Raw genomic sequence first — 24,482 nt, 5'->3', positions numbered from 1 at the left:
ATCGAGGGTGCGCGCAGGGCTTTTGCCCAGGCGAAGGTGCACTTGACGAAGCTGGATGCCGTAAAGCTGGTGAAGGAGGGGCCGCCGGAGGGCAAGGAGCATCGCTGCCCCGAAATGTATTATGACAGTGTCATGAAGGGTTCCCGCCTTGTGGCGGAGGAATGTGCTAGAAATGTAATTTTTGAATGAACATGCTCATGTGATCCTATAATGTGAAACGAGTTCATTTGTGCTATGCAACGCTTTTTTAATTTAAAATATTACCTTCGGTGCTGCCGTTTATAAAATCTGAGAGTTGGCCAGTCGTCGACTTCTGCCCCCATGTAACTAGTACTGGGGTGTTCAGGATAAACCTGAGCACTCTTTATCCCAATTTTGGGTCCTTTGAGTGAGGTGTTCAACACAACGAACCAGGCAATCGGACTATAAGGCTTTATCACTCTCACTTAGCCATAGAAGTCTACAATTTTAAATTTTGGCGAAGCCCCTAGTATTTAGAAGGCCAAATTTGGGGCGCTATATACGCCTAAGTCAGGCAAGGCCGACTCCTCGCCCGAAGCAGAAAAAGTCTTTAAGGACTTGAGACCTCTCGAACAGCGACCGGCTCTCGCCTTATCATGACAGTCAGTTTTCGGCTTTCTCTACTGAGGTGCTCGTCCGGAAGAACCGAGACACAATCGCAGTAGTTCTCCCAGCGCTACCTTAGCCGATATAGCGGAACGAAGGTAATAAAACATGGGAGCCGGGCAAACCCAACTATTGACCCAAGACATGATTCGGAGCTGATGCATATAATGCTATAAGTCCGGGGTGCCGCACTGTCGAAAGTGTTCGGACTTCTCACGCCGTATTATGGGGTAAACAAAAACCCCTGGCGTACTGACCGTACCAGAATGTACGGGTGCAAGTTGTCGTAAATGAACATATAGGAAAAAAAGGATGGATAATGCAATAATAGACTAATGCTATGCATTGTTATTTAAATAATACGTTGAAGCGTACTGATAGAAGTAGTGCAATAAGCAAAAAAATAGGACTATTTGACATGTCCTATCCAAGGGCAAGCTGCGTATGGGTAGTAAAAAGCGGGTATGTCGATTGTTATTAGAGACCACCTGGGGGTTCCCTTGTACGTCTTAGGTTCTTGCCTCCTTGGTTGTTCCTTCCCGTAATGTGTCCGGCAATCATACTGCCGGAAAGGGCTTCCAGAGAGTAAGGTCCTGAAAGAGAAAAAATGATAAAGGTATGCAGCCCCTAGGGCGGTTAAGCCGCATTGTGGGACATGCCCTGATCGTGCCCCCGCCTATGCCCATGGTATTTTCAGTGCGTAATTATGTACGCGCGGCATGGATTTCGTTGCTTGACTGGGACTAGGACGAGGGCCGAATTGCTAGGCGAGCTCTGAACGTACCAGACGATCCTGTTGTGGGTTACTCCAGACTCGCTTGACGGTGTCCGAGGGCTGTATCGCCGAATTGGCGGTTTGCCTTAAAAGGCTGCTTTGTGCTTCTGGTGCGAGGGCCGCGGTGTGCTCTTCCGTGCGGAGCAAGCATTCTGTGTTTCCATTGACTGTTATGACCCCCCTATGTCCTGGCATCTTGAGCTTGAGGTATGCGTAATGCAGTACCGCATTGAATTTTGCAAATGCGGTTCGCCCGAGCAGTGTGTGATAGCCACTTCGGAATGGGACGATATCGAAGATTAACTCCTCACTTCGGAAGTTGTCCGGAGATCCGAAGACCACTTCTAGTGTGATTGAGCCCGTGCAATGGGCCTCTACACCTGGGATGATGCCCTTAAAGGTGGTTTTGGTGGGTTTGATCCTTGAGGGATCTATACCCATTTTGCGCATTGTATCCTAATAGAGCAGGTTCAGGCTGCTGCCGCCGTCCATAAGGACTCGAGTGAGGTGAAATCCGTCGATGATGGGGTCTAGGACCAATGCGGCGGATCTGCCATGACGGATACTAGTGGGGTGGTCGCTGCAATCGAAGGTGATCGGACAAGAGTACCATGTGTTGAACTTTGGGGCGACGGGCTCCATCGCATAGATGTCCCTTAGTGCACGCTTCCGTTCCCTCTTGGGAATGTGGGTTGCGTATATCATGTTCACCGTCTTCACTTGTGGGGGGAACCTCTTCTGTCCTCCCATGTTCGGCGGCCGGGGCTCCTCCTCGTCATCACTATGCAGCCCCTTGTCCTTGTTTTCGGCATTCAAATTGCCGGCCTGCTTGAACACCCAGCATTCTCTGTTGGTGTGATTGGCTGGCTTATCGGGGGTGCCGTGGATTTAACACGAGCGATCAAGTATGTGATCCAAACTGGACGGGCCCGGAGTACTTCTTTTGAATGCCTTTTTCCGCTGATCGGATCTAGAGCCTCTGAATCCAGCATTGACTGCCGTATCATCGGCTTTATCGCCGTTGTTGCGGCGCTTGTGTCTGTTACGACGTGGTCTATCGTTGGCATCTTTAGTATTCGAAGTGCCTAGATTCCTTGATGTGTTGTTGCTGCGAGCCAGCCAGCTATCCTCGCCCGCGCAAAAGCGGGCCATGAGTGTCGTGAGGGCTGCCATAGACTTCGGCTTCTCCTAGCCGAGGTGCCGGGCGAGCCACTCGTCACGGATGTTATGCTTGAATGCCGCTAAGGCCTCTGCATCCGGACAGTCGACAATTTGGTTTTTTAGTTAGGAACCGTGTCCAGAATTGCCTGGCCGATTCCCCTGGCTGCTGAGTTATATGGCTCAAGTCATCAGCATCCGGTGGTCGCACATAAGTGCCCTGGAAGTTGTCAAGGAATGCACCTTCCAAATCCTCCCAACTGCCGACGGAGTCTGCTGGCAAGCTATTCAGCCAATGCCGAGCTGGTCCTTTGAGTTTTAGTGGGAGGTACTTGATGGCATGCAGATCATCACCGCGAGCCATGTGGATGTGGAGGAGGAAATCCTCAATCCATACAGCGGGATCTGTTGTACCATCATACGATTCGATATTTACGGGTTTAAGACCCTCCGGGAATTCGTGATCCATAACTTCATCAGTGACGCATAGGGGGTGTGCGGCGCCTCTGTGCCGGGCTATATCACGACGCAGTTCATATGAGTCTTGTCTGCTGTATTCGGCCTGGCCAGATTGACTTTTAGTGTATCCGGTGTGACGGTCATTGTCCCGCGTTGGTGCGCGCCCCCGTGACCCGTATATCGACCTTGCATGTTTTGCCCTGCTTTCCAATACGTCTCATAGGTCCCGCGTGTTGCCCCGGGCCTTGGTATTTTTGTTTGACTGGCGGCGGGGTGCAGGCTGAAATTCAGGCTGAAATGCCTCTCTGGCTCGGCCACGAGGTGGCCGGTCAACCGTATCGTACACTGGTGATGTAGGTTTCAATGCTTCCTCCTTGAGTCGGGGTAGCGACCTGCGCTTTGGGTAACTCTTGGAGGGGCGCTTGAGTTTGTATTCCTCGGCCACAAGGACTTCGGTCCATCTGTCTGCTAGCAAATCTTGATCAGCTCGAAGCTATTGTTGCTTTTTCTTCAAGCTATTTGCTGTGGCTATAAGCCGGCGCTTGAAGCGCTCCTACTCGACGGGATCCTCAGACATGATAAATTCTTCGTCGCCGAGGCTCACCTCGTCTTCGGAGAGAGGCATGTAATTGTCCTCCTCCGATTCTCCATCTACTGCCTGCTCTGGAGGGCTAGCTTGTTCACCCTCCCGCTCTAAATCGTGCTGGAGGGGATTTTTGTCGTCTTCGGCACTATCCGGAGTGTTATCGTCTCTTGTGCTGGTATCACTACTTTTTCTATGGCGGGACTTAGAGCGGCGCCGCTGACGTCGGCACTTGGGTTGCTTCTTGGAGGGGTCATCCTCCGCTGTCTCGTCGCCATTGCCTTCTTTGGGGGTGTCCACCATGTATATATCATATGATGAGGTGGCGGTCTAGCGCCCTGTGGGCGGTGGTTCCTGTTCGTCTCCTGCATCATCGTCCATACCGTCGATGTCTTCGCTGTCAAAGTCGAGCATGTTGGTTAAATCATCGATAGTGGCTACTAAGTGGGTGGTGGGTGGGGCGCGAATTTCTTCGTCGTCCACATCCCATTCTAGCCGGACATAGTTCGTCCAAGGTTCTCCTAACAAGGAGAGAGACCTTAATGAAATTAGCAAGTCGCCGAAAGGCGAGTGCTGAAAGATATCCGCGGAGGTGAACTCCATGATTGGCGCCCAATCGGATTCGATAGGCACGGACGCAGGCGGCTCGGAGTCCATGGCCGGAGCCGAATCCGGTGGTTCGGCAACACGGCTCTCATAAGGGGTGAAGTCAGTATCCGGCTCTATCGCCACTAAGAGCGCGGCCTCCATGGTGGGGTCTATCCACCCGTCCTTGGATGGCGCAATTTGCTCCGGATTGATGGCCGGAGTAGTTGCAGGTGTGATCTCCCGAACACTGTCCGACGGCAGAGCTAAATCATGCTCGTCAAGATCGTGCGGCGCACCTGGTATGGGCTCAAATCCATCGAAGATCAAGTCTCCGCGGATGTCGGCAGTGTGGTTCGAGTTTCCGAACCTGACCTGATGGCCAGGGGCGTAGCTCTCGATCTGCTCCAGATGGCCAAGCGAGTTGGCCCGTTGTGCGAAGCCGCCGAATACGAAGGTCTGTCCGGGGAGGAAAACCTCACCCTGGACCGCATCGTTGCAGATGATCGAAGGAGCCATCAAGCTTTACGGTGACGGCACAGTGGAACTCTCAATGAAAGCACCAATGTTGGTGTCAAAACCGGCGGATCTCGGGTAGGGGGTCCCGAACTGTGTGTCTAAGGCGGATGGTAACAGGAGGCGGGGGACACAATGTTTACCCAGGTTCGGGCCGTCTTGATGGAGGTAATACCCTACTTCCTGCTTGATTGATCTTGATGATATGAGTATTACAAGAGTTGATCTACCACGATATCGTAGAGGCTAAACCCTAGAAGGTAGCCTATGGTATGATTGTTGTTGTCCTACGGACTAAACCCTCCGGTTTATATAGACATCGGAGGGGGCTAGGGTTACACAGAGTCGGCTACAAGGAAGAAGATCTACATATCCGTATTGCCAAGCTTGCCTTCCACGCCAAGGAGAGTCCCATCCGGACACGGGACAAAGTCTTCAATCTTGTATCTTCATAGTCCAACAGTCCGGCCAAAGGATATAGTCCGGCTGTCCAGAGACCCCCTAATCCAAGACTCCCTCACTGTCGATTTATTGCTTAACTGAAGCATCGCACGTATCCATTGTTGTTCTAACGCTCATTGTTAGAATAAATAATCCATTTGGGATATTGGTTCCCAATTATTAATAATCTCTCATCTGTAATTAGATAAATATTACATCAAAACTGGTCTCAAATTTGACAAAAAAGGTACAATGCCCCTTTGTATTGGTGTCCATATGACAACACGATAAGTTTCATGAACTTCAAATAAGTTTTGGATGTACTAGAATTTAAAAATCAAGATTCTCAATGTTTGAAATTTGTTGCAGGGGGAGTAAACATGCACCCAGTGAGACACATGTGTTTTTGCAATCCATTTATGTGCACTATCATGTGTGCATGTAGCTCAAATTTGATTTTTGCACATTATACCCGTAGAAAATCAATCAATTAATGTACTAAAACGTCTTAATGATCTCTGTGATTTTTTTGAAATTAAAACGTCCCTCCTTTGGTAACATATGTTCATCGCGGGGTAATTAATTTAACATGCATCGTAGTTGCGGTGGATTCGCGGTGTGTGTGTGTGTGGGTGCATCTGGGGGTGGCGGGTGGCTCGCGGTACACTACGAGTTGTGAGCCACCGTGTGGGTTGGGCGTTTTGTTAGACAGGCCGGTGCCACATTAGAGTCGTGAATTCGTTATTTAAAACATTACACAACCCTTTCATAAATACATGTTTTGGCCACATGCAGTCGATGGTTGTCCTACACGACACTCGATACTCGCGTGTGACGCTTTCTGTGGGCCTACGAGGTCGTCGTCCATCACTTTGACGAACAGCCGGCAGTGAGGTTAATTTGACCAGCAAGGTAGAATCTTTTTTGTTTGTGTTATGGTGGCATATAGTATGCATCGAAGAGGTGTGAGGGGACTAGCATATATACTATACGTAGGCGTCCGTGAACAAGTACACCTCATTCAGTGTCGGGACTTTTCGGTTTTCGAGGCACGTGCCACATCAAAATTGTGAAACTGGCTATTCAAACATCACACAACACCTCTTTGGGCCACATGCATGTACGTGGTGGTTATCCTATCTAGGAAACTCACGTCTGACGCTTCCATCCGTGGGCCCATGAGGCCATCGTCGATGCATGCATGCATCACTTTGACCTACCTTGGGAGAGGTTAATTAATATCACCATCAATGAGGATTCTTTTGGGTTGTACATATTACGGCAGGAGCATATAGTATGCAATGAAGAGGGGGGAAGGGCACCATCATATGTAGTACGCTTCATGAACCTCGCACTGTGTGGTTGCATGGTTTACGGTTTTTGAGGCATGTGGCATATCAAAGTTGTGCATTTTTGGTATTCAACATATATATGTTTGGCCCACATGCAAAGTGGTGGTGGTTGTCCAGCGATAACGATGCTTTCCATCTGTGCGCCCACTTGGTCCATCACTACTTTTTGCCCGACAACACAAGAGAGGTTGATTTGACTTAGGAGGGGATTTTTTTGCTTGTAATATGGTATATATATATATATATAGGTCATGCTCTCGGATGACATGCATGATACAGTTTGAGCACACACACATGCATGTGTATGCATGAATCCCTCCCATCGAGTCAAAGTGGCTATTACCACGAGACATCATGAACCGATCTCACTCTGTGTGGGGAGATAGTGTACGATTTTTGATGCACACGCTGGTACGTCTCCAACGTAACTACTTTTCCTAACGCTTTTTCTCATGTTTTGGACTCTAATTTCAATTATTTGAATGAAACTAACCCCGGACTGATGCTGTTTTCAGCAGAACTACCAAGGTGTTGTTTTTGTGCAGAAATAAAAGTTCTCAGAATGGAAGGAAACTTTGCGAGGAATTTTTATGCAATAAATAAGAATTTCTGGAGCCAAGATCCACCAGAGAGGGGCACCTGGGTGGGCAAAACCCACCATGGCGCGCCCCCTCTCCTGGCGCGCCCAGGTGGGTTGGCCCCACCTGGTGGGCCCGCGGACCCTGAAACTGACGCTATAAAATCCTATTTTTCCAGAAAAAATCAGGGAGAAAGAATTATCGTGATCCACGACATGGAGCTGCCGTCACCTCCTGTTTTTCATCGGGAGGCCAGATCTGGAGTCCGTTCGGGGCTCCGGAGAGGGGGATCTTCGTTCTTCGTCATCACCAACCCTTCTCCATCGCCAATTCTATGATGCTCCCCACCGGGAGTGAGTAATTCCTTCATACGCTCGCTGGTTGGTGAGGAGTTGGATGAAATTCATCATGTAATCGGGTTAGTTTTGTTAGGGCTTGATCCCTAGTATCCACTATGTTCTTAGATTGATGTTGCTATGACTTTACCATGCTTAATGCTTGTCACTTTGGGCCCGGGTGCCATGATTTCAGATCTGAACCGTTTATGTTATCACCATTATATGCATGTTCTAGATCCGATCTTGCAAGTTATATTCACCTACTACGTGTTATGATCCGGCAACCCCGGAGTGACAATAGTCGGGACCACTCCCGGTGATGACCATAGTTTGAGGAGTTCATGTATTCACTATGTGTGCTTTGTTCTGGTTCTCTATTATAAGGAGGCCTTAATATCCCTTAGTTTCTAATATGGACCCCGCTGCCACGGGAGGGTAGGACAAAAGATGTCATGCAAGTTCTTTCCATAAGCACGTATGACTATTTACGGAATACATGTCTACATTATATTGACGAACTGGAGCTACTGTCGTATCGCCCTAGGTTATAACTGTCTTATGATGAATATCATCCAACAAGTCACCGATCCAATGCCTACAAATTTATCTTATATTGTTCTTGCTAAGTTACTACTGCTATCGTTACTGTTGCACTTGTTACAAAACTACTGCTATCACTGTTACTGTTACCATTGCTACCGTCACTATTATCAAAACTATCATACTACTTGGTACTTATCACTTTGCTGCACACAATTAATCTCCAGGCATGGTTGAGTTGACAACTTAGATGCTAATACCTTCAAATATTCTTTGGCTCCCCTTGTGTCTAATCTATAAATTTGGGTTGAATACTCTACCCTCGAAAACTGTTGCGATCCCCTATACTTGTGGGTTATCAAGACCATTTTCTGGCGCCGTTGCTGGGGAGCATAGCTATATTTGTTGCGTCACTTGGGATTATTATCACATTATCACTATGAAGAATTTGGAGGATGCCAAGACTAATATATTTCCCTCAAAGACTAGGGGAGGTAAGGAACTGCCATCCTGTTCTGCTTTAGATTCACCTTCTGTTATAAGTAAACTTGCAACACCACCACATGCTATTAATTCTGATATGTCGCAAGTTATTGATTATGCTACCTCTACTATGGATAATGCTTATGATGATGCTAGTACCTTGCTTAATGATGATGTGCCACTTGGTGAATTTCTTGATAAAAAATTGCTAGAGTAATACAACATGATGTTGTTGAATCTGATGATGAGCTTGAATCTGAAACTCCTGAAACACCTGCTAGAACTAGCCCTCCTAGATATAAATTGCCTAAGGTACTAGAAGGTTATGTTATGAGTGAGGAGACAACTAGAGATATTCTTGCTTGCAGAGATAGAGATGATCTAGAGAAATTATTATGCAAGTATAAAGAAAAATCTCTGAATGCTAGAATGAAATGTGATCCTAAGTTTGCTACTTCACCTATCTTTATTGATGATAAGGACTATGAATTCTCTATCGACACAGAGTTAATAACTTTGGTTGAATCTGATCCTTTCCATGGTTATGAAACTGAAACTGTTGTGGCACATCTTACTAAGTTGAATGACATAGCCACCCTTTTTACTCATGACGAGAAAACTCACTATTACTTTATTCTCAAATTATTTCCTTTCTCATTAAAGGGTGATGCTAAAGCTTGGTACAATACTCTTGCTCCTGGTTGTGTGCGTAGTCCCCAGGATATGATTTATTACTTCTTTGATAAATATTTTCCTGCTCATAAGAAACAAGCTGCCTTATAAGAAATATTTAACTTTGTGCAAATTAAAGAAGAGAGTCTCCCACAAGCATGGGGGAGGTTTCGCCAATTACTTAATGCTTTTCCTGATCATCCTCTTAAGAAAAATGAAATACTTGATATCTTCTATAATGGACTAACCTGTGCTTCTAGGGATTTCCTAGATAGTTGTGCTGGTTGTGTTTTTAGGGAACGAACTGTTGGGCAAGTTGAAGAATTATTGAATAACATATTAAAAAATTATGATGATTGGACTCTTACTGAACCACCGGCTAAATCCACTCTGAATAATTGGGGTATATTATATCCTAGTCCTGAAGATATGCAAGAGGCAAAGAAATCTATGAAGGAAAAAGGTATTAAAGCTGGGGATGTTAAAAATTTACCTCCTATTGAAGAAATACATGGGCTTGCTACACCACCACCTCCTCAGGTGATAGAGGTAAATTCTCTTATGAAATTCAATGATAATGACAATCCTCACAATATGCACCCTAGCCAATGCCTTTATGAGTTTGAAAACAACATTAGAAAACAAAATCACTTCAATGCAAATGTTATGGAACAATTGAAATACAATTCTGATATGATTGCTCGCTTGAGTGACTTGTTATTTAGAATATCAAATGATGTTAGAGGTGTTGGAAAGCATGCTTCTATGGTTCAAACTCAGTTAGAACAAGTTGCTAAATCTCAAAGTGAATTGCTTGATGAAATGAATATATGCAAGACTTTGCTGTTAGAGTGGAACTAGAGGAGGTAAAATGTCTCAGGAACCACTTTATCCTGAGGGACACCCAAAAAGAATTAAACAAATTCACAAATAAAATAAACTAGTGCACCTAGTTCTTCTGGAAAGAAAAATAAAAAAAATGATAGGACTTTGCATGCTCCTAGTGAACCTGAAATAGAAAAACCTCATGATAATGATAATGAAGTTTCTATCTCTGATGCTAAAACTCAGTCTAGTAATGAACATTCACCTAGTGATAATGAAAAAGATAATGTTGATGTTCATGAAGACTCTCAACCAAATAATAAAGAACCATACAATGATGTTGAGATAGAACCACCTGTTGATCTTGATAACCCACAACCTAAGAATAAAAGATATGATAAAAGATACTTTGTGGCTATAAAACACGTTAAAGAAAGAGAACCGTGGGTTCAAAAACCTATGACTTTTCCACCTAAGTCAACTAAAAGAATGATGATGAAGAATTTGAACGCTTTGCTGAAATGCTGAGGGCAGTCATTTTGCGTAGTCGCTTGACTGATATCTTGAAAATGCCTCCTTATGCAAAGTATATGAAAGACATCATCACTAATGAAGGAAAAATACCGAAAGCTGAAATATCCACTATGCTTGCTAATTATACTTTTAAAGATGGAGTACCTAAAAAACTTGGACATCCGGGAATACCAACTAACCTTGCTCTATCAAAAAGAATTATGTCAAAACTGCTTTGTGTGATTTAGGAGCTGGTTGAGGGAGTCCAAGATTACGGGGTCCTCGGGCGTCCGTGTTGTGTGATATGGGCCGGACTAATGGGTCGTGGAGATACAAGACGAAAGACTTGCCCCGTGTCTGGATGGGACTCTCCTTGGCGTGGAAGGAAAGCTTAGCGCACAGATATGAAGATTCCTTTCTCTGTTAACTGACTCTGTACAAACCCTAGTCCCCTCCGGTGTCTATATAAACTGGAGGGTTTAGTCCATAGAGACAATCACAATCATAATCATATAGGCTAGACATCTAGGGTTTAGCCATTAAGATCTCGTGGTAGATCAACTCTTGTAACCCCTATACTCATCAAAGTCAATCAAGCAGGAAGTAGGGTATTACCTCCATCAAGAGGGCCCGAACCTGGGTAAACATCGTGTCCCCTGTCTCCTGTTACCATCGATCCTTAGATGCACAGTTCAGGACCCCCTACCTGAGATCTGCCGGTTTTGACACTGGCATTGGTGCTTTCATTGAGAGTTCTACTGTGCCACCGTCGAAAGGCTCGATGTCTCCATCAATCATCTACAACAACGATGCCGCGAAGGAGATTTTTCTCCCTGGCCAGATCTTTGTATTTGGCGGCTTCGCACTATGGGCCAACTCGGTTGGCCATCTAGAGCAGATTGACAGCTACGCCCCCGGTCACCAGATCAGTTTTGGAAATCTGAGCTATGTCGCTGACATCCGAGGAGACTTGATCTTCCAAGGGTTTGCGGCCTCAACCACCCCTGCGGCCTTAAATCCGGAGCACGTCATCAGGTCCAAAGACGAGAGTCTAGAGCCTGCCGGACTCTCTATGGCCTTAGAGCTCAACACCAGAAAACCAGAGAGAATAGCATCTCCGGCAATCATTACAAGGCCAGACTCTTCTCCGGACACTAATTTCGAACACTGGAGGCCCACGTCAGGCGAGCTCGGCCCAGAAACTTCTGACCCCGTCCAAACCCCGCTCTTAAACGAGGCTCTGGACATAATGTGATCCCTCATCATCATAGAGGAACCACTTTGGAATCATGCCCAGCCCGAACGAGGGGCTGGAAATAGGGAATTTTACTTCCCACCCACCACCCACTTCATAGCCACTGTCGAGGATTTAACCGACATGTTTGATTACGCCTCCGAAGACATCGACGGTATGGACGACGATGTCGAAGAGGAGCAGGCCCAAAACCCACCGGTCATCGGATGTTGGACGACCAACTCCTCGTATGAAGTATACATGGTGGATACACCTAAAAATGATGACGACGATGATGAGAAAAACCCACTCAAGGACGAACCTCCTGAGGCACCACCGAAACATCAACATCAATGGCGCCACTCTAAATCACGTCGCGGTAAGAACAGCAATACCGGCACCGAAGACAATGATACTCCGGAGAACGCCGAACACCAAGAAGACCCCATCGAACCAACATCCGAACAGGATGATCGGGAGGACGGGCAAGTCGACCCTGACAAGCAAGCAAGGAACGAAGACTCGGGAGATAGCAACTATCTGCCACTCTCCGAGGACGACGAAAGCCTCGGCGACGAAGATTTTATCGTTCTAGAGGAACCCCTCGAACAAGAGCGCTTTAAGTGCTGGCTGATAGCCATGACAAGAAGCCTAAAAAAGAAACTGCAGAAGCTTCAAGCTGACCAAGATCTACTCAATGACAGATGGACTAATGTCCTGGCAGCCAAAGAATACGGCCTTGAACGCCCAGCAAAGAGTTACCCAAAGCGTAAGCTACTACCCCAATTCGAGACGAGGCGCTGGAGCCTATACCACCCGCGCGTAATGCGGCTGACGGACCCGACCGCCCACCGCGTGGTCGGGACAGAACGGCAACTCAAGCCAAACACCAGCCCGCACTACCTCGCCGTAAAAGCGGAGAAACAACATCTCGGGGATACACATACGACCTACTACAGGACCTGCAAAATAGAGCAGGTCAGACCAGGTCAATCTACGGATCGCGGGGGCGTGCTCCGGCACGAGAGGAGGGCTATAAAGCCTGGTGTGATAAGCATAACCAACCTCGGGCTGAAAACCGCATACGGACTCCATCTGAACTGCGTCGTGACATGGCCCAATACAGAGGCGCCACACACACCCTATGCTTCACCGATGAGGTAATGGAGCATGAGTTCCCTGAAGGGTTTAAACCCGTGAACATCGAATCATACGATGGCACAACAGATCCCCCAGTATGGATTGAAGATTTTCTTCTCCACATTCACATGGCTCGCGGTGATGATCTACACGCCATCAAATACCTTCCCCTCAAACTTAAGGGGCCAGCTAAGCACTGGTTAAATAGCCACCCAGAAAACTCTATTGGAAGCTAGGAAGACTTGGAATATGCCTTTAGAGACAACTTCCAAGGCACTTATGGCCGGCCTCCGGATACCGATGACCTCAGTCATATAGTCCAACAGCCCGGAGAGACGGCCAGGGAATTCTGGACCAGGTTCCTAATTAAAAAGAACCAGATTGTCGACTGTCCAGACGCCGAAGCCCTAGAGGCCTTCAAACATAGCATCCGCGACGAATGGCTCACCTGACACCTCAGCCAAGAAAAGTCGAAGTCCATGGCAGCCCTTACAGCACTAATGACCTGCTTCTGTGCGGGCGAAAATAGCTAGCTAGACCATAGCGGTAACAGTACCTGCGACCCCGACACTTCCGAAGCCCGAAACGGCAACGGAAGACCTCGACACAACAAACATAAGCGTCAAAGAAACAATGATGATACAGAGAATATGACAGTCAATGCCGGATTCAGTGGCTCCAAATCCGGTCAATGGAAGAAGCCATTCAAACGAAACAAATACGGGTCATCAAGCCTGGACCGAATACTTGATCGACCCTGCCAGATCCACGGCACTCCTGATAAGCCTACCAACCACACCAACAGAAGCTATTGGGTCTTCAAACAGGCCAGCAAGTTAAATGTCGAACATAAGGAGAAAACGTCGCCTAGTGAGGATGACGACGAGGAACCTCGCGCACCGAAAATAGGGGGACAGAAGAAATTTTCCCCCAAAGTCAAAATGGTGAACATGATATAAGTCACCCATATCCCCAAGAGGGAGCGCAAGCACGCGCTAAGGGATGTCTATGCGATAGATCCAGTCGCCCCAAAATTCAACCCATGGTCGGCCTATCCGATCACCATCGATCGCAGGGACCATCCGACCAGTATCCGTCACGGAGGTTCGGCCGCATTAGTCCTCGATCCAATCATTGATGGATTCCACCTTACGCGAGTCCTCATGGACGGTGGCAGCAGCCTTAACCTGCTCTACCAGGGGACAATCCGCAAGATGGGTATTGATCCGTCAAGAATCAAGCCACTAAAACTACCTTTAAAGGAGTGATACCCGGTGTAGAGGCCCACTGCACAGGCTCAATCACATTGGAAGTGGTCTTCGGTTTGACGGACAACTTCCGCAGTGAAGACTTGATCTTCGATATCGTCCCCTTCGGCAGTGGCTACCATGCACTACTCGGACGAACCGCGTTCGCTCGCTTCAATGCAATCCCGCACTACCCTATCTCAAACTTAAGATGCCCGGACCACGCGGAGTTATAACAGTGAATGGAAACATGGAACGCTCCCTCCGCACTGAGGAGCACACCACGGCCCTGGCAGCAGAAGTACAGGGTGGCCTCATCAAGCCAACTATTACATCGGTAGCCAAGTCCTCGAACATTGTTAAACGAGTCCGGACTACCCCACTGTACGACAGTCCATCTCGTCAGGAGCTCGATTAGCAATGCGGCCTCCATCTCATCCCCGACAAAATCGTGGCATATGTACCACGCGTACATAATTACGCACTAAAAATTCCATGGGAAAGGATGAAGGCATAATAAGGACAATGTCTGCAATACGGGTAGACCCTATGAGGACACTCACATTTCCCATTTTCTTTTATTTTTATTTTTCCAGGTTCCTTACAACCCACACCACCCTTTCGATGGTACCAAGGCCTCTTTTTGTGGCCTATTACACCGGTCAATGATCCTCTCGAAGGACAATATACCAAGGAGAAAAGAGGCATAGACGCGTGCCAAAGTACCTAAAGGGTCCTTAAAGATCACCTCGTCTGCTTTCAGGACGCATGCACAGCTTCCCCTTGTGTTCGGCATGTAAAATAGCCTTGTTGCTTATTGCACTATTTGTGTCAATACGTTTCGACGTATCAATCACACTACAATGGAAACAGTTTTTAGCCCAAACCTACGTGGCGTTGGCTTATCTCTTAACATATGTTTCCCTGTTTTTGTCTGATTATCATGTACACCTTGGTATGACCTAAATTGCCAGGGGATTTATTAAGCCGCGTACATCTTTTAAATACTAAAACAAAGTCCGAACACTTTAACAGCGCAATTCAGCATCGCGAATATAGCATTATATGCATTGGCTCCGAATCATGTCTTTGGTCAATAGTTGGGTTGCCCGGCTCCTGTGCTTGCTACCTTACGTTCCATCTAACCAGCTAGGGAAATAAAAGGGAGAACTACTGCGATTGTGTTTCTGGTTTACCCGGACAAACACCTCAGTAGAGAAAGCCGAAAACTGACTGTCATGATGCGGCGAGAGCTGGTCAGCTATTCGGTGACTAAGTATAAATCTCTAGCGATTTTTTCCGCATTATGCGATAGGCTAGCCTCCATCCGACCGAGCACTCACATCACCCAAGTTCGGATAATCAAACATTACTAGGGGCTGTGCCCGCACTCCCATTATAAAACTCCTATGGCTAAGTGAGGTCGATAAAGCCGCATAGTCCAATTGCCTGGTTCGCAGCACTAACACCTCCTTCACGGACCAGTACATTGGGTGAAGCGTGTCTAAGTGTTATCCCGAACACCCCCGTACTACCTACGTGGGGGCTGAAGTCGACGAATGGCCAACTCTCAGATGTCATAAACAGCCACACAGGAGGAGATATTTTAAAGTAAAAATAAGCAACATATCATACATAAGCCTTGTTTCATGATACATGATTGGACAACATAGATACATTCATTCAAAAATGATATCCTTTAAACATTGGCCCTCTACAATGCGGGATCCTTTCAGGACATCATCAAAGTACCGCTCCGGCGTCCGGTGCTCTTTGCCAGTGGGCGGTCCCTCGATTGCAAGCTTGACGACGTCCATCTTCGCCCACTGCACCTTGACACGGGCGAAGGCCATCCGCGCACCTTCAATACAGACCGACCGCTTCATGGCATCAAGCCGAGGGCAGGCGCTGACCAGTCGCTTCACGAGACTGAAGTAGCTACTAGGCATGGGTTCGGTGGGCCAAAGACGGATTATCAAATCCCTCGTGGCCAATTAATCCACCCTATGTATTTTGGTCCATTGCTTCAGCTGATCCCTAAGGGACACAGGATGCTCTAGCGCAAGGTACTGCGACCAGAACAGTTTCTCCATTGAGCTCCCCTCTTCGGCCTAGAAGGACTCCGCGGCATCAGCAACACTCCGATGAAGGTCCGCAAACACTCCTGGAGAACTCCAAATCCGGGTTAGAAAGATATACCTATTCTTCACAAATTTGCTCTTCATGTTAAAGGCCTTACCCGCCGCAATTTGCCTTGCCTCTTGGATCTCCCAGACAACGCTTTGGGCTTCATCCCGGGCTTCTTGTGCACTTTGGAGCGATAGGGCTTATCTGTATTCTGCCCTTGTGATTCAGAGGTATGACTGTTATACAGATTCGGATATCATACTGACGCTCAACCACTTTGAAGTATTCGGAGCAGGAACCCGCCTTGCAATGCCGAAGACAATCTGCGCGTCGGACACATCGTCATTGAAGACTAGTTTAGGGGCTACTGAGGGAGTCCAAGATTACGGGGTCCTCGGGCGTCTGTGCTATGTGATATGGGTCGGACCAGTGGGCCGTGGAGATACAAGACTAAAGACTTTCCCCGTGTCCGGATGGGACTCTCCTTGGCGTGGAAGGCAAGCTTAGCATGCGGATATGAAGATTCCTTTCTCTGTAAACCGACTTTGTACAAACCCTAGTCCCCTCCGGTGTCTATATAAACCAGAGGGTTTAGTCCGTAGAGACTATCACAATCATAACCATATAGGCTAGACATCTAGGGTTTAGCCATTACGATCTCGTGGTAGATCAACTCTTGTAACCCCTATACTCATCAATGTCAATCAAGCAGGAAGTATGGTATTACCTCCATCAAGAGGGCCCGAACCTGGGTAAACATCGTGTCCCCTGTCTCTGTTACCATCGATCCTTAGATGCATAGTTCGAGACCCCCTACCCGAGATCTGCTGATTTTGACACCGACACTGGTGTTAGTGTTATGCCTTTCTCTTTATATAAAATACTTGATTTGAATAAACTCACACCTACTAAAATATCTTCTCAAATGGCTGATAAATCAATTGCCATACCTATCGGTATCTGTGAGGATGTGCCCATTGTTGTTGCTAATGTTACTATTTTGACTAACTTTGTTATACTTGAGATGCCCGAGGACGACAACATGTCGATTATCCTTGGTAGACCCTTCTTGAATACTGCAGGGGATGTTATTGATTGCAATAAAAGCAAGGTCACTTTTCATATCAATGGTAATGAGCATACGGTGCACTTTTCGAAGAAACAATTCCAAGTGAATGGTATTAATGTTATTGAAAAATATCCGACAATCACTATTGGAAGTTTTCAAATACCTCTACCTACTGTTAATAAGATTTATGAAATGCTTATTATTGGGGACATTCATAGCCCCATTGAGGTAACTTAGTGATTTATGGAAGTTCTTCGGTTTCAAGCTAATCGAAAGTGGTAGTTAATAAGACTTAATCAACCTTATTAATGGATCATTTTCGAGCGGTATGAAGTTGATGAATTTAGTAAGCACTACCTTTTGTCCCTACTTTTTATTGTCTGTTTTTATTAGTGAAATAAAATAAAATGCCATGTTTTGTCTGTTTTCTAAATTTCCTGTGCAATGAAAAAATGACCCAAAAATAAAAGTTCTCAGAATGCCCTGAAATTTTAATACGATTTTTTTCCTGAATATTTCTAAAATTCTGGTGCAAATAACATGAGAGGGAGGTGCACCAGGTGGGCACAACCCACTTGGGCGCGCCAGGACCCCCAGGCACGCCATGGTGGGTTGTGCCCCCCACGTGGGCCCTGTCACTTATCTCTTCATACCACATCATCACTTACCTCCAGAAAAAATCTCAATTGCTCTCTCTCCCATGTTCTTGCTCTCAAACCCGTGGATTTTGATCTCTTTGCTCGAAGCTCCATTTATGAAACTGTTTCAGGGGATTGTTGCTTGGTATGTGACTCCACCATTTGTCCAATTAGTTTTTGTTTTAGTGGTTTATATTTTGAATAATTAGCTACTCTTGGTGTTGCTGTAGATGAGCTTGCATGTTGAATTCTTAGAGTTATAAGTAGTTCGAATGCTTTCTATGGCATCTATGTATCCCTATGAGTAGTTGCTATCAATCTTATAAAGTTTTGTTGATAAATTTTTGTCACTCAAAATTTTTCAGAAAATTGTACGTGAACACGGTGAACCTTTTTGGAAGGATTTCTTCGAGGAGGCGATCCTCGGGGGCATCTTCTAGTGACAGCTCTGCTCGCCGGTCATATGTTGAACCAAGTGAAAGTTCCACACGAGATGCCACCACCAAAACATGCTTATGGCCTTGCGATGAGTATATGATGCATGTGGGCATTAAGGAGGAATTTGAGCAATATGTTCACAATGCCGGTCTCGGCCCCTACATTTTAGATAAGTGCGAACAACGCCACATTCTTACTGAATCATTTGTCAAAGGATTTAAATTCCATCCCCGTGAGTCTAGGGTGTCGTTTATGCTTTATGATAATCCATTTACCATCTCACTAGAAAATTTTGCTTACCACTACAAACTCCCATTCTGGGGTTTGCTTGACGAACCGCCAAGGGCTGAATACCAATCTTTCTTGACTAGCCTTTGCTCCGGTGAGACGAGGGGAGTGACACAAGGCAGAATAAAGAGCATTCATTTTCCTGCAATTCAGTACTTTGCATTATTTAACGGGAAATGTATAGTAGGCAAGCAAGACTGTAGTACACTTTGTGCTCCAGACTTATGTGTCATACACACCGCTCTCACCGGTGAAAGGAATTATAACCTTGGAGCGATTGTTGCACGCAGACTTCAGCATAGCGCTAATAGTGACTGGTTCTATGGTGGAATTTATGCCACGCGTTTACCACGAGGGCTGGGTGTTGTACCTTTGCCCTTTGACCCTATCCTAATCACGAAGTATTTGGACTTCAACACCTTAAAAGATCATAAGATCCTTAAAGGAAAAATTGATAACTTCACTTATAATCTATTGTTTAACCAAAAATCTGTTGTGCACACATATTGCCTGCGGCTGCTCTTTTTGATTATCACAGCAAAGGAAGATATTTTGTTCTTGAGAGCGAGGCTCGAGCTCACAACACAGCAGTGGAGGCAGCACGGTAGGCCGAGGCATCCGCACCAAGAGCCTCCATGAGCTACCACGCCAACTACTACCATCCAGGCTTCTGATAAACTACCAAATTAGGCCAAAAGCCTAAGCTTGGGGGAGTACGTGTTTCTCACCCATATTACATTCATGTCCACTTATTCATCTTGTCGGTGTTCACACTTTTTCATTGTATCATCCATGTTTAGATTTATTTTCTTGCTTTCTTCTTGTGTGTTTGAAAAACTTTAGAAAAACAAAAAAATAGTTGTAGTTAATTTACTTTCTATGCATGCTTAGTTGTAATATTAAAAAGAAAACCCCAAAAAGATTTCCTTGTTCTTCTTTTGCTTGTTGGGAGCTTTCCTGTGTAAATAGTTTTTCTCATTTTTGCTTTTCCCTTTTTATCTTCTTGTTCAAGAAAACCAAAAACTCCAAAAATATTTCAGTGTGTTTCTCTGAATTTCTTTTCTTTTTATTCGAGTTGTACCGAGGAGAAGACCATGATGAAAATGTTGAGTGGCTCTCATATGAATAACTGTTGATCTAATAAAGAGCCCATTTTACCTTGTCTTCTCCTGTTGAATAAAATGTTTGCAGATTCCAGCTTAGTCCAAGGCACTCTTGCACTATTATTATTTTCACGGTCGTGCAAGTGAAAGGCAATAATGAAGATATTCGATGAACTGGTCGTGGAAGAGAGAAACTGGTATGAAATGAACTTGTTCTGTTTGTGTAAATATGTGTAACCTAGTATCTATGATTCAGCCCATTATGATTAAACATGTTTGCAATGACAATTAGAGATTATAGTTTCTCATGCCATGCATAAGTAGCTAGGAGTGAATAATGATTTATTTTGGATATCAACATTGTGTTAAAATGATTGCGATGTAGTATGATGATATGGTATCCTCCTCTGAATGTTCGAGTGGCTTGACTTGGCACATGTTCATGCATGTAGTTGAATCAAAACGAACATAGCCTCTATGATATTTATGTTCATGGTGATCATATCCTACTCATGCTAGTGTCCAATGTTACTTGAGCATAATGCATGTTCATGGTCGTTGTTGCTCTCTAGCTGGCCGCTTCTCAATCTAATTGCTAGCCTTTGCATGTACTAAGTGGGAATTCAAGTTGTACATCAAAAACCTTGAACACAAAGTTATTCCAGATGAGTCCACCATACCTACCTATATGTGGTATTACCCTGCCGTCCTAAGTAAATTTGGATGTGCCTCTTCTAAACACTTCTAAAAAAATATCCTTTTTGTGTGCCTGGATCATTCATGGAACGACAGGAGGTGGTCGATATCTTCCATGCTAAGCAGTTTATTCTCAGGTCGAGTGTTTATTCACTCACCATCGCACGAGAAAAGGGCGGTAACAGGGATGCCCAGACCCAAATTGCAAATACAAAAAGAGTTAATCTCTCAAATTATCAAATAAAAACTCCCAATGGAGTCAAAACCTTTACTTTTTACCGCTTGGGAACTGCCACTAGCGTGTTTAGCATGGAAGATATTGATAACTAATAGTCATGAAGTAAATGAGAAGGGTGCATGTCTCAAAATATCATTTATCTGGGTCTTAAAAACTTGAGCTTTGGCACCTCTGCAAATCACTGCTTCCCTCTACGAAGGGACTATCTATTTACTTTTATGTTGTGTCATCACCTTCTAAAACAAGCGCTAGAACCTGAGAGCACAATTATCATGACTTATGCATTGTGTGTAGCTAATGTTGGGTGCATCATGACTGGATCTTTTCTACCATGAATTACAATGTTTAGTCGTTGCTTGAACTTTGGAGGTGCTCTGCATTTATGTTTTGCGGTCTCACAAAGGGCTAGCGAGATACCACTATTGTCATATTATATCATGGTTGTTTTGACAGCATGTTGCCATTTGAGATATCTTATTATTGCTCGCTAGATGATTATGTCATTGATATGAGTTAATATAATATTTAAGAGTTATTGTTGGCATAGTTAGTTATAATGTTGGCTGAAAACCTGGGTGCTGTTTAAGCTTATATATGCAAACAAGAGAAAAAGACTTCATAAAAGTTTTTCTTTTTCACTTTCAGTTTATCAACTGAATTGATTGAGGAGAAGCAAAGGTTTAAGCTTGGGGGAGTTGATACGTCTCCAATGTATCTACTTTTCCTAATGCTTTTCCTCTTGTTTTGGACTATAATTTGCATGATTTGAATGAAACTAACCCCGGACTGACGCTGTTTTCAGCAGAACTAACATGGTGTTGTTTTTGTGCAGAAATAAAAGTTCTTGGAATGGAACGAAACTTTGCGAGGAATTTTTATGCAATAAATAAGATTTTCTGGAGCCAAGATCCACCGGAGAGGGGCACCTGGGTGGGCACAACCCACCAGGGCACGCCCCCTCTCCTGGCGTGCCCCACCTGGTGGCCCCGCAGACCCTATAAAATCCTATTTTTCCAGAAAAAAAATCAGGGAGAAAGAATTATCGCAATCCATGACACAGAGCCGCCGTCACCTCCCGTTCTTCATTAGGAGGCAAGATCTGGAGTCCGTTTGGGGCTCTGAAGAGGGGGATCTTCGTTCTTCGTCATCACCAACCCTTCTCCATCGCCAATTCCATGATTCTCCCCACCGGGAGTGAGTAATTCCTTCGTAGGCTCGCTGGTCGGTGAGGAGTTGGATGAGATTCATCATATAATCGAGTTAGTTTTGTTAGGGCTTGATCCCTAGTATCCGCTATGTTCTTAGATTGATGTTGCTATGACTTTGCCATGCTTAATGCTTGTCACTTTGGGCCTGAGTGCCATGATTTCAGATCTGAACCGTTTATGTTATCACCATTATATCCATGTTCTAGATCCAATCTTGCAAGTTATAGTCACCTACTACGTGTTATGATGCAGCAACCCCGGAGTGGCAATCGTCGGGACCACTCCCGGTGATTACCGTAGTTTGAGGAGTTCATGTATTCACTATGTGTTAATGCTTTGTTCTGGTTCTCTATTAAAAGGAGGCCTTAATATCCCTTAGTTTCCAATATGGACCCCGCTGCCATGGGAGGGTAGGACAAAAGATGCCATGCAAGTTCTTTCCATAAGCACGTATGATTGTTTATGGAATACATGCCTACATTATATTGACGAACTGGAGCTAGTGCCGTATCGCCCTAGGTTATAACTGTCTCATGATGAATATCATCCAACAAGTTACCGATCCAATGCCTACGAATTTATCTTATATTGTTCTTGCTAAGTTACTACTGCTATCGTTACTGTTGCACTTGTTACAAAACTACTACTATCATTGTTACCATTACCATTGCTACCGTCACTATTATGAAAACTATCATACTACTTTGCTACTGATCACTTTGCTGCAAATAATTAATCTCCAGGTGTGGTTGAATTGACAACTCAGCTGCTAATACCTTCAAATATTCTTTGGCTCCCCTTGTGTCGAATCTATAAATTTGGGTTGAATACTCTACCCTCTAAAACTATTGCGATCCCCTATACTTGTGGGTTATCACATGCCACATCAATGTTGTGAAATGGTATTCAAACATGCATGCACGCATCACCTCCATACATATGCATGTAGTGGTTGCCTTTGAATGGTACACTCCCTCACGTGGTTATCGGCGACAAGCCTATATATTCATGGGCCCGCGTGGACTTCCATCATCACCTTGACCGACAACAAGATAGGTTACCATGGTGGATTCTTCATTTGGTTTGTGTTATCATAGTAGATGTCATGGTGAGATTTAGACCTAATTAAGTTTGAGCGCATATACTATGCACGCATGCATGCATGAACCCCCGTTGTTGACTTGAAGTGTGGTGTAACATACATATGCATCGTCAACCTAACCCTCACTCAGTGTGGGGATTTCTAGTTTGAAATCACGGTGCCACATCAAAGTTGTTCCATTGTTACTCAAAAACACACCTCTCCATACTTATGTTTGGGCCACACGCATGAAGTGGTTGTCTTCGGGGACTAGCTACTTGCGTGATTATTGGCGAGCTAGCCCATCTCCAAGGTCGCATGGACGTCCATCACTTTGACCAATAACAAGAGAGAGGTTGTACAACCAAGGTGGATTATTCTTGGTCCATTTTACGATCCATCTTGGTGAGAGATGCCTCTCCGGCCCGCTGACTGAAAGTGTGTGTATGGGGGCCCTACTACTTCGCACTTTGCTAGGTGAACCTTGGTTGGGGGGGCATGCATTCATAGCTTAGGATTCCCTTCATGGCGACACGAGGGGGGTGCTGCTAGCTACTACTTCGCACTTTGCTAGGTGAACCTCGGTTGGGGGTGGCATGCATTCATAGCTTAGGATTCCCTTCATGCCGGCACGAGGGAGGGGGGTTGCTAGCTACTTCGCACTTTGGTAGGTGAACCTCGGTTGGGGGCATGCATTCATAGCTTAGGATTCCCTTCGTGCCGACACGAGGGAGGGAGGCTGCTAGCTACTTCGCACTTTGCTAGGTGAACCTCGGTTGGGGGGCATGCATTCATAGCTTAGGATTCCCTTCATGCCGACACGAGGGAGGGGGGCTGCTAGATACTTCGCACTTTGCTAGGTGAACCTCGGTTGGGGGGCAGGGGAGGGGCATGCATTCAAAGCTTAGGATCCCCTTCGTGCCGACACGAGGGGGGATGGGGGCAAGCAATATCGTGCGCTTTGCGAGATAGGTGCCACATCGAAGTTGCATTTGGTATTTGAAAATCAAACCACCCTTTTCATACATAAATTTGGTCCACATGCAAGTGTGTTCGTGTTCTAACCCTCTCCCACGTCATTTTTCGCCAAATTTGTGAACATTAGACAAGTCGGATGACGCAATAGACACGGTTCACTGAAACTAACCGTGTGCCACACTGGTGCCCCTGTCATGCACACATCCGCACAGTACATTGGGATCCATGAGGCTTCCCCTCTGAAAAATATCTACCCGCCTACAGCTTTTTTCTGTTTGATAACACACAGTTATTGTGTTTCGACCGTGTGGGATGTTTCTTGTTCCCAATCCCGCCTGCATCCCTAGAAAATATCTGCCCGCCTCAAGGATTTTTCTATTTCATAACACATGGTTGTTATCTCTAGACCATGTGCAATGTTTCTTGTTCCCAATCCCGCCTGCATCCCTCGAAAATATCTGCCCACCTAGAGGGTTTTTCTGTTTCATAACACACGATTGTTATCTCCGGACCATGTGCGATGCACCATCATAAAACATTTCAATAGCCCGA

Source organism: Triticum urartu, chromosome 5A (assembly GCF_056163025.1).
Source record: "Triticum urartu cultivar PI428250 chromosome 5A, HENAU_Tu73, whole genome shotgun sequence".
In the NCBI taxonomy this organism is placed as follows: domain Eukaryota; kingdom Viridiplantae; phylum Streptophyta; class Magnoliopsida; order Poales; family Poaceae; genus Triticum; species Triticum urartu.
Note: the sequence above shows the minus strand (reverse complement) of the source record.